This window comes from Fukomys damarensis, unplaced genomic scaffold (genome assembly GCF_012274545.1).
Source record: "Fukomys damarensis isolate Sample0158 unplaced genomic scaffold, DMR_v1.0_HiC HiC_scaffold_19, whole genome shotgun sequence".
Classification (NCBI taxonomy): domain Eukaryota; kingdom Metazoa; phylum Chordata; class Mammalia; order Rodentia; family Bathyergidae; genus Fukomys; species Fukomys damarensis.
The window spans coordinates 54,390,807-54,407,396 of NW_022900931.1; the positions used below are offsets into that span (position 1 = coordinate 54,390,807).

Consider the following 16,590-nt stretch of genomic DNA (forward strand, 5'->3'; position numbering starts at 1 on the left):
GGGTGCCCTAGATAACTGCATGGTCCCCCATTTTCCCAAGAGGGAACCTCTATGATATGAGGAGCCACAGCAGTGGGGGTCAAGAACAATCCCCCAAACACGAATGTGCCTGTTTTTTCCCCCTGTCCGTGTCTTTCACTAGTAATTATTGCCACTAGTTTAGATGAACTAGTCCTGTGTTCTCCATGGATCACAGTAACATCTAGGGTTAAAAAAGATTTGTAGGAAAAAACTCCAGTGTATGTAAGTTAACACACGCAGAGCTGATGTTTATCCAAATACTCTGTGTGTGTGTGTGTGTGTGTGTGTGTGTGTGTGTGTGTGTGTGTTTTACTGGCGATTGAACCCAGGGTCTCCAAAATGAGCTATATCCTCAATCTTTTTAAAAAAAAAATTTTTGAGAGAGAGAGAGCCTTGTTAAGTCACTAAGTTTCCAAGGCTGGGGTTGAACTTGGGATCCGCCTGCCTCAGCCTCCCAGAGGGTTGGGATTTACTCGCATGTGCCTCCACACCCAGCTTCAGATATTGTTCTGTGACACAATGCAGTTTAGAAGTACAGAGAGGTGAAGCTCAAGTGAGAGCTTGTGTGCTCCTGGGCTGGTTCCCCAATCCATTTAGGGCTGCCTTCTCCTGCTGTCTTACCATGCCTTTGGGGAAAATGGCCACCCTACAGCTCTAGAATGACCAGAGTCATGGAATCTTAACTCATTTCCGGAGAGAGAGAGAGAGAGAGAGAGAGAGAGAGAGAGAGAGAGAGAGAGAGAGAGAGACTGGACCGTATTAAGATTAAGGTCATTCCAGTTTCATTCCAACATCTTCTCCTTGACCACAGGAAGAAGATAGGTATAAAATGCTCCTTGCTTCTTAATGCCCCCAAGAGAGCTGAGCCTGTCTGGAGACTGCAAGGTAAGAAAGAGAACAGTTATATTTTAATGGTGTTAGCCTCTCCTCCTATCTCTATGGTTACGTACCCTTTACCGCTCACCAATATTTCCTCTGTCTTGTTCTTGATTAGTGTTACCAAAATGTAAGTCATTCTGAACTTTTTCTAAAGAACTATTCCTTGGATGTTCAAAATTGCATTCTGAGCCAGGCACAGTGGTGCACACCTGTAATCCCAGCACTCTGGGAAGCTAAGGTAGGAGGATGGTAAGTTTGAGCCCAACCTGGGCAAGCAGCAAAGGGAAAAAATTTTTAAAAGATGCAGCTCAGTGCAAAGGCCCTGGGTTCAATTCTTCAATTCCCCCATGCCACACACACACACACACACACACACACACACACACACACACACACACACACACACACAAATCTACTCTGGTTCTTTTTTGCATTTGTTGTTCTTTATTTTTTGTCACCATTCATTTTCATTTTTTGCTTGGCATTACTTTGGGTGTTCTAGCTTTTCATGGCATACGAAGTCCATGTGTGTGCATTCTCTCTTCTATAATAACAAGAACACTTCATCCTCATTATCTGCACAAAATTTTGCCTGCACCTTTCAGAAGCCAAGGTGCTCCCTGTCTTCCACGTCTCCATCTTCTAAAAGCCCATGATTGCTGTTCCGGTTTCCTCCTTCACAGAAGGGTTACTTAAAGGCTTGTTTAACTTCCAGGTTTTGAACTTTTTAAATAAACCTTTTGTAATTGATTTCTAGTTTTTATTACACTGTTGTCAAAAGAATGCCCTGCAGCACATCCTGCTATGGCGGTGGAGATTTTCTTCCTGTGACAGCTTCATAAATTGTGAGTTTAAGATGATTATACACAAGCCCCAGGTCCTGTGGATGCCAAAGACAAACTTACTACCAAGCCTCTCTCTTGTTTTTCCTACTTGATCTGTCAAAGACTGAGAATGGTGTGTTAATGTGTGCTACTATGATTTTTCTCCTGACCATTCATTCTTGTGTTTTTTCTACTCTTTCTCTATATATTTCAAGTTCAGTAATTTGCCATGCCTTTATTGGTGATCTGAACATCTTTTATTGTGAATCATATTGTTACAGATGGCACATGTGAATCCACTCATTTAAACAGGCCTTTTTGTGGTGGAGAAAAGAAAAGTTTATTCAGGCGAACAGTGGCTAAAATCAGGGACTAAAACCAGAGAGAGATTCTAGCCACTAGCAGGGAAGGAAAACTATGCTTAGATAGATTTTGGGGGAGGGGCTACACTAATAAGGAATGGTTATGACTTGGATGCCCAAGGACGGTCTGCTAGGGTGTGCAGACAGCCACTGGACTTCTCAGCACCAGGGGGTCACACACTTCATTTCATGTTCATTTGTCCTATTCACTGAGAAGCTGCTGTTGTTTGCTGAAAGCAGCCTGTCTGCTTTCTCCTGTTTGTTTAGGCCGGGCAAGACACATGTCTCCTGCACTGTTAATATTTTAGCCCAAACCTCTATCACATCTTAGTAACGTCGCTTCAGAGTTTTGTTTTGTTTTTTTACTTATCTCTCCTGATGTTCATTCATTTCTTCATTCATGAACATCCACCATGTGCCAGGCACTGTACCTGGTGCTGGGGACAAATGGTGAATGGAAATAGGAAGGTGCCTTGCCTTCACAGAGCCGCATGAAGACCATGCTGCAATTTCCCAGCAATGCTAGACTCCCAGGCATACAACCTCACCCACACATGCATACCCTCTCACATTCACAGTCTCGTACACACACACACTTAGACATTCACACGCATTCTCACACTCATTTGTACCCTGTGACAACATCGGGCACTAAAAATCGTGGAAATTCTAAATTGACAGAAATTGTCCCCCCAGCCTCTCTCCAGAGATAGTACAATTTCATATTTCCACCAACGGTGATAAATGTTTCTCTACCACACCCTTAGACACAGAGTATTTTTTTTTTAGATGTTTGGGTTTAAACCAGTCCAGTAGATGGTGACAGTGATATTTTTGCTAATTTACTTATTTTTCTTTGATTCATATACATGAGCATTTTTTTTTGTTTGGTTTGGTTTTGGTTTTTTTTTTTTTTTTTGTACCAGGGATCGAACTCAGGACCTTTGGCTTGTGAGGCAGGTGGCGGAAGCACTAAGCCAAATCCCTGGCCCCTACCTGAGCATTTTTTAACCATATAGTTGTCTTACCTTGTTTTAGAAGCCACCCTATAATACATTTTGGATGTTAACATTGTCATACATCACAAATAAATTTGAATTTTGTTATTTGTTTTTCAACTTTATTGATGATGTAGTATATACATATTTTTTTTTTTTAATTAGGGTCCTTTCTCTTTTTCTTCTATTGTTTCTAGATTTCCATCTCTCAGGTCATAAAAAACATGCTCCTTTACTTTCTTCCACTCCCTTAGCAATTCTTTCACATTCCAATTTTTAATCCATCCAGGTATTTGTGAATACCACGGAAGCAGAGGTGGCATTTTTCCCCAAGTGGAGAGTTAATGTCCTGGCAGCATTTATGGACTAATCAGTTTAACGGTTCACCAAAAGCAAATCACTATTACCAGAAAAGGGGTAGAAAAGAGAGAGTCTGAACAGAGAACAAACACAAGTAAGTGTGTGCCAGTGCATAAAATTCGCTTTCCAAATCTTAGCGCCTGTGATCTAAGAAGCTGCCACAGTTAGACGGCGAGGAGCACATCCCACCAGCAGAGAGCTCGCTGCGTCTAACGAAGACACATCTCACTTCATGGAGACAAGTTCGTGGTTTGAGGCCAAGATGCAAGAAAGTGGCCACTGAGACCTGAGCAGAGCCTCCAAATCTCAAAATAAAAAGGGGGGGTTCAGAGAGCAAAGGGAGCCTACACAACCTGCCTGCTGTGAATATTCCCTGGTGACCAACCAAATACAAAGCCAAGCCCTTTGTTGTGATAAAACTCGGATGCTTACCTTGGAGAGAGGGGTTGTCATGGCAACTCTTCCAGAGACAATGTCTTCACCAGAGACCAATTGTTCCAACTCCGGAGAACAATCTGCTTCTGTGATGACAATTAAAGCCCAACAGGCAGGCCAAACCCAACAGCACCAGTCCGAACCACAGTAAGGCCTTCCACTGGTTTTTAGAATATTTCAAAAACCCTAAGACAAGGATTTAAGGGTATTTAAAAAGCTAAATCAAGTCTTGCATAGATCTTGTTTTAGTACATGGATGTGAAATAGAAATAAATATGGTGAAATGAATAGTGTGATAATTACAGCAATATTATAACAAGTTTGTATAAAATATGGGGCTGTTCAATACTAAATTAAAGACAAGAGGACTGGGGATTTAGCTCAGTGGTTCGGTGGCCTGCCTTGCAAGCGCAGGACCTGAGTTCAATCCCCGGTACCAAAAAATAAAATCACCTAAAGACAAGAACCTAAACTTTCTCCATCCTCATCATCTGTAAGTTCTAAACTATTATCTTTCGATCATTTTAACCTGTTTTTGAGTCCCCACTGCCTGGAGTCTGATAGGCCCAGGCTGACAGTCCCTGGTGAGCGTAGGAAAGGTTTACGGGACAGGGGGTTTAAGAAAAGACTACATGCAGAGGTGAGGACTGGGTTGTTGGAACCTACAGAGGGAGGAGAAGTATTTAGGGGCGAGCAACCCTGGGGAGCTGTTAGACCCTGCATCTGAAGGGGTCAGGGGAGGGAGCCTTCCTTCCTGAGTCCTGTAGGAACTAGAATCATGAGACAGGCTCCCCTCCACTAGGGCAGTGGCTGTAGGTGGAAGGTGTCTGCCAGACCTGTCCCCAGAGGGGGTCTGAGAAGGTCGCTGAAAGAGGAGAAGGGAGGGCCGGTATTTAGCTCAGTGATTCCCCCGCCTGCCTTGCAAGCACGGGACCCGAGTTCGATCCCTGGTATCAAAAAAAAAAAAAAAGAGAAGAAGGGATCTGTGGGTAGGTTGTAGATTTGCTGATTTACATCACAGAAAAGAATTGCAGGACACACTGTTAGGCCAAAAACAGTGTACACTCAGAAGGGAGTGCAGGTGCTCACAGAGCGGGGTGCTAGGATCTGGAGTCGGGGGATTTATGTGGTCTTGTGGGTGTTCTCAAAATAGGTGATCCAGGTTGTATTTCTTAGTACCTGACAGGTTAGTTAGAATGTGAACCAGGTACACGTGTTTGAAGTTCAGAGGTATGCTGCCTGCTCAATAGTGCTGCCTCCTTGAACATGAAGGTCTGCGGGATGTGTGGCTCTATAGCATAGGACAGGAACAACTCAGGCTCACTTTACAGGCTTATTGTATCTTAAATATCCTTAGGGATTTGAGAGCAGGGGAGTTTCCTGGAAGGGAAAAAGGCATTCTCACCTCGGGTAACTGACTGTGTCCTTGTCTTACTTTTTTTTCCATCGCTGAGACAAAATACTTGACATCCACAGTTAAAGTACGAAAGGTTTATTTAGCTCACAATTGGTAGAGGTTTTATTCCATAATCTGCTGGCTCAAAGGCAGGGCGGCTCATGGCAGAAAAGCAACAGTTCATGGTAGCAGAAGACAGCAAAAGCAAGCAAACAAGGGACTTTAACAGCCTCTTTCTGCCTCTTTTATCTTCCCCAAACTACTTACAGAGTAGCGCTCACACTCTAAATCCTAGAGCCCTTGAGCCTAGTGTTGGACCACAAATCAATTACACACTCTAAATTCAGCCACCTCTAAAAAAGCCCCACCTGTCACTGCTTGAGTCTTTGGGGGAACATCTAAACATAAGCCATAACAGTCCTGAAGCTGCGGTTTTCTTAAAAGCACAATTTTAAAATGATAATTTTTCCCCATCTTCTTTCTACCTTTATTTCTTCTACCCTATCTCAGTTCTAGAAATCCTACCTGACATTACATGCTTGGATGTCCTTATCTGTAAAGTGTGGATAATAATATCACCAGTGTCATAAGGCTAAGAGTTAGACTTCATAGTCATAAAAACCCTTGGGTCAATGCTTGGCACTGTTCAAACACTAGGTTTGCCTTCCTGCAAGAGCCCCGTTGCTCTCCACAGCTCTGTGTGTGCAGAGTCCAGGGCGGCAGGCATACTCAGAAAAATTCGTGAAGTTGATTTACCGTTCTGGTGGGTTCCCTGTTACTTCTGCTGTGTGAATAGACTGCTTATAGATGATAAGCCCTGCATTTGACTTGGTTTTATTTTTAAAAAGAGGACCTCAGTCTTCTTCTCCTCCTCCTCCCGTTCGTCTCAGGCACAGAAGGTACCATCTGAAGCCTTTCCAGATTGTCTCCCAACCTCTATGTGCTGCCTTCATAGTTGTTTTTGCTTGGCGAGTGCACGCCAAAGCAATGACTGTCCTTAAAAGAGGGGCTGTGACGGGTCAAGGCTTTAGCTCCGTGGCACCGCACCTGCCTCACAAGCACAAGGTCCTGAGTTTGATTCCTGATACCGGGAAATAAATAAATAAAAAGGGGCTGTGAAAAAAAAAAAAAAAAAACTGAAAGGGGTCGCGCGTGCCCCTTCGGGCGCCCCCTCCCAATCAGGTCACTCACGCACCCAGAGGTCCGGCAGGAGATCTTTACTGAAGGGAGTCAGGCGAGGCACAAAGGCCGGGAGGCGAAGAAAAGGGGGCGGGTACCAAGGGAAGGAGTGTTGGCTCATTTATAGGGTCTTGGGTGGGAGTTTTGTAATTTTAGGGGAATTAGCTGTTTTTTAACCTATTGCAGGCCACATTGCCTTATAAGGTCTTAGTCCTGCAGGAGTCCCTTATCAGATGTTGGCGTCATTTCTGGGAAGAATTCAACCCGGGGAGGAAAACGAAACTTAAATTGGGAAAACGAAACTTGAGTTGGGAAAACGAAACTTAAATTAGGAAGAACCCGGAAGTCAGGTATAAAATGGAGGAGTTTAAAGTAACATGTACAATTTCCTAACAAAAACCAGCAACAACAACAACAAAAAACAAATACTAGGTCCTCAAACGTTGGCACCTTAGTAAAAATAATTAAGGAAATTAGCCCTGTAAATTATGTGAGTAAAATAAAGTTGACCTTAGAACTTCTAACCAATCTATCCCTGGGGGTTCTTTAAATATGTAAGGATTTAGAAAATTCATCCTCAGTCACTCTTTCTGAGCCTGGATGCAATCAACCAATAACAAGATACTCTATGTAGCTCAGTGGCATTGCGCCTGCCTGGCAAGTGCAAGGTCCTGAGTTCGATCTCCAGTCCTGGGGGGGGAGGTGAATGATATTTGTATGATCAAAAATATTTTACTGCAGATAAGATCAATTCTATTTTGGATTATTCTTTTTTAATTAGTCTGGACAGATGAGGAAACACATTTAAAAGAGGAAAATTCAAGGTAAATGTTGTTACCTTGAATACACAAGGGCATGGGGTACGTGCAATAGAAGCTGGGAAATTAGGCAGAAAGAGAGGGAAAGCAAGTTAAAGGAATCAATTGCCTCGCTCCCCTGATGACAAGCTGAGGATACTACTGAAAATTGATGTAACAAGGCACAGATGTCTAAGTGAGCTATTTGTTGTCACAAAGGTAACCATAATGGCCAACAACAAAATGTAAATAAGGAGAAAATGGGTTGGGGTGAACACACTGAACCATCATCTGTCAGGCTGAGAAGTCAGTCTATAACGTCTAAGGGTAAATACAGGGTATATTAATTATAGTGGGGGACATAAACACTAGAAAAACCAAATGAAAGATGGTATAATGTGACTGAGAGCAGAAGACCAAGAGGCAGCCAAAAGAAGTGATTCTCTTTCAGAGAATTGTTAAAATTTAATAATTTAAGCCGGGCATTGTGGCGCACGCCTGTAATCCCAGCACTCGGGAGGCTGAGGCAGGAGGATTGCTGTGAGTTTGAAACCAGCCTGGGCTACATAGTGAGTTCCAGGTCAGACTCAACTACATAGTGAGACCCTGTTTCAAAAAAACTAAAAAAAAAATTTAATAATTTAAATTTAAAAATTTTTTACTGATGATAATTCCATGATATCTGCTATAGTTTGGATCTCCATGGTCCCCCAAAGATCCAGGTGTTAAAAATTTGGACTGCAGTGTAGGGCTATTTGGAGGTAGTGGAACCTTTAGAAGGCGGGGCTTAATGAGAGATCATTGGGGGTGTGCCTTCAAATGACACTGTGAGGAATCCCAGTCACTTTCTGTTTTCTTTCTGCTCCCTGGTTCATGATATAAGCAATTTTGCTACACCCTGTAAACCTACCATGATCTGCCCCTATAGGCCCAAAGCAGTGGTGCTGTTTCAGTCATAGAGTAGAACCTCCAAAACTACAATCCCAAATAAACATTTTCTCTGTATAAATTGATGATCTCAGGTACTGTTTTTATAGTGATAGAAAGCTAACTAATACAACACCTAAATGACTCCTTGATAATATTCAGCAGATGGCTTTGCCACTTTGAGAAAGACCTGATCATAACCTGGAAAATGGGAATGACGTATGGATTGACAAACTAAACAACTTCTCAGTCAGTTGCCATGTTTGGATCTTATCTAGAAACTAATCATAACAGGTAAACTAAAAAGCACTCGTGGATAAAGGTAGTTCATATTAAGCAATTATAGATCATTTGGGGGTGGGGTTCTGGGATTTGAACTTGAGGCCATCATGCTGAGTTGCTCCCCAGTCCTTTTCTATTCTTTTTTTTTTTTTTTTTTTTTTTTTTTTTTTTTTTTGAGGCAGGGTCTCACTAAGTCACTAGGTAAGCTCAGGCTGGATTTAAACTTGTGATTCTCCTGCCTCAACCTCCCAGAATGCTAGGATTACAAGCCTTGACACAAAGCTCAGCTTGCAGGAATGTCATGGTTTAAATATGAAGTGGTCCCAAAGACTCATATATTGAAGACTTGATTCCCAAGGCGGCAGTGGTCAAAGGTGGGCCCTAGGGAGGTAACTGGATCATGATGGATCATTGATGGATTAATCCATGGATAAATTCACAGCTAAATGCACTATTACAAGGTAGGGCCTAGTTGAAGGAAGTAGCTCACTGGGATTATGCTTTTGAAAGGTATTTCTTGTCCCTGGCCCGTTCCTGTATCTCTGGCTCTGGTCCTCTTTGCTTCCCTGCTGCCTTATGATGAGCAGCTCTGCTCCACCACTCCCTCTCCACCATCATGCTTTGTCTCACCTTGGCTCACAGTGCTGGCACCAGCCAACCACAAACTGAAACCTCTGAAACTTGAAGTCCAAAATGAACCTTCCTTCACGCTGTTTATGTCAGGTTTTTATCACATCAATGGAAAGCTGAGTAACAAAAGGGAGAAAGGGATGAGTAAGATAATGGTTCTTATTTTCCTTATTTTTTAGAAATACAAAGAGCAATATTTACAGATGAGATGAGATGATGTCTGGGATTGCTTCCAGATCATCCAGTGGGAGCGGGTGTGGATGAAACCTAATTGGCAAGAGACGTGGGATTCATCATACTGTTTCCTCAGTTCATGTATATGACTGAAATTTCCTATATTAAAGCTAGACACAGAATAGAGATGTATACATTAAATGGCAACATTACATTCTTACATCTTATTTTAAAATCAAATGTATGTTGTTCCATGTTAACTTCTAATTTGTTCAGATTATCTTCTTCTAAGGGATCTGAACATAAATTTCTGACCTGAAGGGTTGGCACTATGGGAGTCACTCTGAGACCTTTGAGTGATGCAGACCTGAGAGACACTGGCAGCACACAAGATGGAACCATTCCTGGTTCTCCCCAGAACTCTACAGATCTCCTGCACTAGTACTGAATCCTTGTATACAACAAAACCTGGTCTACACTTAACTTGCTGGCTTGCAATGCAGGGGAGGTCCAGATCCCAATTTAGCTTAAGAGGGGACCAAGATTTGGGATTAAGAACTGGACTGTCACTCAGAACCATGTATACGGTGGACATTTAATAACTATCTGGATGTGGGAATCAAAGCACAGAAACTGAAAAAAAAAAAAGATAACTTTTTTCTAGAGATAGGATAAGATGTCTGTTGATGAAGGCCATAATAATTTTTTTAAAGTATATGATTTTTACTATGGTCTGAATATTTGTGTTTTTTGTTTTGTTTTCTTTGTTTTTTTTTTTTTTTGAGACAGGATCTCACTATGTAGTTGAGACTGATCTGGAACTCACTAGGTAGCCCAGGCTGGTCTTGAACTCACAGTGATCCTCCTGCCTCAGCCTCCCGAGTGCTGGGATTACAGGCATGTGCTACCACGCCCAGCTGGTCTGAATATTTGTATCTTCCTCCAAATCCAAACCATCAGGAAGGAATTATCAGGAAGTGGGGGCCCTTGGACAGTGATTAGATCATGACAGTGGAATGAACATTCAGTGAGATTAGGGACCTCATGGGACAGAAAGCCTCTTCGACCACATGAAGGCATAGCTAGAGCATCATCAGCTATGAGAAAGCAACCCTCATCACATATGGAACCAGCCTCCATCTCAATCTTGGACTTCCCAGCCTCCAGAACTGTGAAAAGAAAATTCCGTTAGTTATGGCCACCAAGTCATGGTACTGCGCTGTAGCACTTTGACCAGACTAAGACCAAGTCCAACCAAAATCCAAGAATTTCCTAGCAAGAATGAGTCACCCACAATGCAGATTTTCTAGTGCTCCTTTCAGGGTTAGTTTTGCTAAAATGTGCCTGAGGATTTTCGCTGATTCTCCTCAAAATTCAAGTATTAACTTTTTTGGAGTTCCAGATTCTTTTTCTATGGTTATGTTTTTATTTGTACAGTGTGGCCATAGCAACCTGCCCAGTGTCAAACACATGTGAAAGGCCACCGTAATAGTAAGTCAAAAGAATTTAAGAAAAGAAACATATTTCAAAAATACGACTTAGACATAAGTGGAGAAGGCACTGCAGACGTGGCAAGATTCCATATAAATTGCTTCAGCTGAATTTAGACACTCAATTAGGTACTTAATTATCCTGAAGCCTTATTGATGCCCTGTTAGAAGTGGTCCCACCCCTTCCAATCAAAGAGACAGGCCAGCTCCCTGGAGGAGGCTGTGGCAGGTCACATGCAGTGAGGGTATGGCAGCATCAATCAACAGCTCCCAGGCCTCCTCCCCTCCTGTTGTCCGGGTCGTACCACTCATCGCACAAGCATTTTCCCCTGAGATCTTCTGAAATCTGAAATTTAAATGGGGATTTTCATTCAGGACTCCAAGCAGACGATGGCTCTGCACCGCCCTGCTATGAGCATGTCAACCTTTAGTGACAGCCAATCGCTCTCAGACCGTCAAGGGTCATCATGCGAGCTTCTCTGGTAAGCTGCTGAAGTCAGGCTCTGACTGATGGAGTCTGTTAATGGTCCATGCCTCCCCCCAGCCCATTAATAACTCACCTCCACAGGCAGTGGCTCTGGTCCCTGCCTCTGGTATCGCGTTATATGATAATTATACTCACATTAGTTTTTCATACCCTTTGGACAGAGACGTGCTCATTTGGATTCTTAGACATTAAAATCTTATAGAGTTCTCCAGTGGCTTTAGGTCCAGTTTGTTCATTTGGGTGTTTTATTGGAAAGAAAAGACATAGCTTCCAGCTCCCTACAAGAACTGAGTTCTCAGTAGATCGGTAAGTGACTCTAATCAGAAGCTTCTGTGCAGGTGAGTGTTACGTCTCACACCAGATTCAGCACCTATTTTAAAGTGTTCATCAAATTACAGTTACAGTAGTTCCCCCCTCACCTGCCTGGGACACATTCCAGACACCCTTTATTTCAGCAAACTCCATGTAGAAGCACTTCAATACCACACAGTAGATCTGAGAACCAAGAAGGCTGATATATGACTAAGAGGCACAGCAGGAAATGACCTCACTCATATGAGGACTCTAAAAAAATTAAACACATAAAAATTAAAGAAAAGTGGTGTCCAGAGGCTGAAGAATCGGGAGAAATGGGGAGGCAGGGGTGAAAGACTAGAAGTTCATGTATAAGAGGAATACATTCTGGAGATCTATTCTATGGTATAGTGACTGTAAGTAATAATAACTTATATTTAAAATTTGCTAAGAGTAGTTTTTTGTTTTTGTTTTTGTTTTGTTTTTTTTTTTGAGACAGGGTCTGGCTATGCACTTCAGGTTGACCTTGAACTCACTAGGTAGCCCAGGTTGGCCTCAAACTCAAGCAATCCTCCTGCCTCAGCCTTTCAAGTGCTGAGGCTACAGATGTGTGCCATTATGCCTGGCCAAGAGAGTACTGTAGTTCTTAAATGTTCACATCTATAAAATTGATAGCTAGTGAGGTGAAGGATATGTTAACTAACTTGCTTCTTGTTATGGCTTATATCTAAATGTACTCTAAAGCCTCATAAGCTCATCGATGGGGCTCCTGGGAGGTGACTGGATCATGGGTATGTTATACTGGATTAGTCCACTATGCATTTACAGCTGGGTGTGATATTGGGAGATGAACCCTGGTGGGAAGAAGTAGCTCACTGTGGGGATGGCTTCAAAGGGTATGTATCTCTCCTCCTTCCTAGATCTCTGCACTGCTTCCTGTCTGCCATGCCGTGGACTGTTTCTCCTCTGGGATGCCCTTCTGCCGTGCCGCCCTGCCTTGAGACCAGCCAACTGTGGAATGAAACCTCTACAAACTGTGAGCCAAGATAAACCTTTCCTCCTTTAACTTGTGGGTGTCAGGTATTTTGTCCCAGCAACAAGAAAGTATCTAAGGCACTTGTAATAATCATTTCACAATATACATGAGTATCAAATTATCACATCAACCATCTTAAATTTACACAATTTCATTTGTCAGTTACACCTTAACAAAGCCAGGGGTGGAGGGAAGGCCCATAATCTATGCACTGACCATCCTACCACTTGCTCCATGGCCCTTTCGGACTCCAAATGCCCACAACACAGCAGGAACTGAAGATTCCACAGGCACCGGGTGAATCACTCGCTCCTCACACATCACCATCAGACATGACAGAATCATCAGGATCCTGGAAAAGGCCTACAGCCTTGTGAAACATCAGTCACAGGTCCCTCTCCAGAGCAGCTGCTAACAGCTCAGACCTAGGAGCTATCACTGGACACTGATAGTCCACTGAGCGGACTGACAGCTCCTCCAATTACCAGCAGCTTTACCTCTCTGAGTCCACTTCTCCATCTGTAAAATGGAACTGAGGTAGAATTAAAATAAATAGTGCTGAAAAGGCTCAAAGTGTTTTCCATGCTGCCAAAGGAAGGGTCCATACAGCATTGTTCTTGATTCCTATTGTAACTTAAAGGGAAACCTTCACAATTTCTGGAGCCCTTGATGTCCTGCAAATGAAGGACGAAGATGTCTTCAAATTCCTTGCAACGAGAGCCCATTCCACCAACCTGGATTTCCAGATGGAACGGTATATCTACAAAAGGAAGAGTGATGGACTGTACAGCAGAAATCTGAACAGAACCTCTGCTGGCAGCTCTAGCCATAGTTGCCCCTGAAAACCCTGCTGATGTCAGTGTCCTATCTTCTAGGAAGTCAGGCCAGCAGGCGGGGCTGAAGCATGCCGCTGCCCCTGGAGCCACTCCTAACTCCTGGTACCTTCACTAACCGGGTCCCAGCAGCCAGCCGAGAGCAACTGGTGGTAACTGATCCCTGGGCCGACCACCACGCCCTCACAGAGGTGCCTTATGTCAACCCGCCTACCACTGCTCTGTGTAACACAGATTCTCCTCTGCACTATGTGGACGCTTCCGTCCCATGCAACAATGAGGGAGCTCACTCGGTGGGTCTGATGCATAGGCTGGCCCCGGAAGTTCTGAGCATATGCAGCACCATCTCTGGTGAGTGGCTGAAAGGAAGAGCAGGCTGCAGCTGCAAAGCATGTGACCGAAGAGGAATCTCAGGGTAAATGGGTTGTACCAGCTCCTGAGTTCACTGCTATTCAGCCTGAAGTTGCAGACTGATCTGAGGTCATGCAGGTTCCCTCTGTACCCGTTCAGGAGTCCCTAGAAAGACTTCAACGCTCAGCCTGCCACAGAAGACTGGTCTGTGGCGCCTACTGCTCAGGCCCCTGAGTGGGTAGGACCCACCCCTGAGTGGTCCTGAGCAGTTCTGCAGCAAAATGGAAATGAAGTTGATGGAAGTAAAACATCGGTTTCTAAAAAAATAACAACATGCACAAAGCCCAGTCCCTAGCTCTCAGAGCTTTCAGCAAATATTACCCACTGTCTAGGAAGATTCTAGAAATATGTCTACCTAGAAATATATAATCTAGGAAAAATATTAGATACTGTAATAAAACATATTGTGTCTGTTTATATTTTTAAAATTTTATTTCAAATTCCCTATGTGAACTCCCACTGAACACTGAACTCCAGGGATCCCTGAAACTGATTACCCCTGTTCATATAGTTGAATAGTATGCAGATGAAGGAAAATGAGAAGGTTCTTTAAGCATTTGTATGGGGAGACACCTTGTTATGTGAAAAGGAAAGGGGACCGATCTATGCATAAAATATGTCACGTTGTACAGCAAAGGAAGAAAAAGCTATATAGTATATACTTCACATTTATTTATGTATGCATAAATAATCTAGAAAGGGGAGTCAGGGATTTGGCTCAGGGGTTCTGCTGCCTGCCTCACAAGCACAAGGGCCCAAGTTCAATTCCCAGCACCCAAATAAAATAAATAATCTAGAAAAGCACATAAAAAAATCAATGATAGGCTGGTATGGGGTGCATACCTGTGATCCCAGACCTCTGGGAGGCTAAGACAGAAGGATTACAAGTTCAAGCCCAGCCTGGGAAATTGAGGACTTAGAAAGACCTTGTCTCAAAGAAAAAAAAAAGTGGCATAGATTTCAAGGGGAAAGAAAGGAAGGAAGGAAGGAAGGAAGGAAGGAAGGAAGGAAGGAAGGAAGGAAGGAAGAAAGAGAAAGCAAGCTTAAGCAAATGTGAAAGTGACCAAGAGTTGGAAGGTACAGGAAGAGGTAGGAGATAAAAAAAGAATTAAGATGTGTTATGTACCTGTACCAACTCCCCACAATAAATGTAATCATTATGTACTAATAACTTTTTAAAATTTTACTCTTTAATAAACAGGCTGTGTTTAAATTTTTCCAAATATCCCCTTTATTTATTTGTTTTTCTGGCCCAAAGGCTAGTTCACAATCACAGGTGCATTTAGTTTTTAGGTCTCTTTTAATCTCTTTTAACCCAAAGCAGTTTCCCATACCTGTTTTGGTCACTCTTGAGATTAAGATGTTTTACAACTCAAACATATCATTTTGCAGAGTATCTCTAAATTCTTCATAACTAGATGTAAGCTAAACATTTTAAAATTTACACTTACTTTGGTATAAAATTTTATCATACTATAAAAGTATTTAGGGTGTATCACAGCCACCAAAAACTCAAAGCAAAATGTCTCAAGCCAAAGTGTACATCTTCTAGTTCACTGGGAAACTGATAGGCGATTCAACCCACCTATGTGTAATTTACATAGTAATAATATAACAATATCTGTAAATGAAAAAATACTATGTGGTTTTTCAAAACTAACTCGAGGAGTCATATATAGTAAATAACACATTCGATATGCTTATATAAATGATCTGTCTTTTGGGGGGGCATAATCTTTGCTATTATCATGATCACAAGAAGAAAGACACCATGAGAAAAAAATGTTAATGATTTGGAAAGGGCTCCCATACCTCTGAATGTGCTGTCTAGTAAGCCATTTGGGTTTTCTGCACTTTTCCTTGCTTTTGAGTTGTTTTATAACTTAGTTAACTGTTGAAAGCTGGTAGTAATGCAAATGATTCTTTTCCACAGAACTGCAAATGAATTTAGCTTGGTAGAATGCAACTGATTATTGCTCTGTGGATAGTCATCATTTTTACACTTATTTCAGACTTCTCGGGGAGAGAAAAAAAAAAAGACAAAGACACTGTGAGTACTGAAGAAGTCCCCTCATAGCTCTCTCCAGCTCTGTCACCGTCCTTGGTCACAGCCTTTTGCCAATTTCCTCATTTTTCCTTATGTTTTGCTGTGCTATTTTTGTCTCCCCAAGTTAATTATGAAAGTCCATCCACCAACAAAAAAGCACTTCGTATTGTCTTCAGTATTTCTAAGTCATCCTTTGGAAAATGAGCACTCTTCCTGCTGCTGTTATAAACAAAAATACAGAAAGCAGTTAGGTGGGGTGGTGCATACCTGTAATCCCAGCACTTGGGAGGCTGAGCAGGAGAACTGCTGAGAGTTGGAGGCCAGCCTGAACTACATAGCAAGACCTTGTCTCAAGAAGAAAAAAAAAATCAGAAGATGCATGCTTGGGCTTTTCCTATAGCTCTCATGTCCTCCTATTACTTTTCGCCCTCTGAGGTCCACTCTGATCACTATGTGAGATCATAGTTTCTTGATTCATTTCAACTCCTCTTCATTCACCCAACATAATGACCTCCAGCTCTGACTGCAGGAGGATCCTGTAGAAAAGCACCATAATCCAAAATCCAAAAATTTCTGAGTACCAACATGATACTAAGAAATGGAAAAGGCCACACTTAACTTCAGATGACAGCCTATCATCAAAATGCAAACACATCAAAAATATACAAAATTGGGGCTGGGGATTTAGCTCAGTGGTGCTGCTGCCTGCCTTATAAGCACAAGGTCCC

At 42.5% G+C, this 16,590-nt stretch overlaps 1 long non-coding RNA gene and 1 pseudogene across 1 annotated transcript; both read left to right on the forward strand.

The window, feature by feature from the left end:
- Window positions 1–3,255: 3,255 nt before the first annotated feature.
- Window positions 3,256–11,204, forward strand: LOC104874022. The gene is made up of 3 exons (XR_783629.1): window positions 3,256–4,026; window positions 8,341–8,472; window positions 11,130–11,204. It is a non-coding gene; the product is annotated as an uncharacterized LOC104874022 (long non-coding RNA).
- A 1,147-nt stretch (window positions 11,205–12,351) lies between these two features.
- LOC104874061 lies at window positions 12,352–14,020 on the forward strand (annotated as a pseudogene).
- The last annotated feature ends 2,570 nt before the right edge of the window (window positions 14,021–16,590 follow it).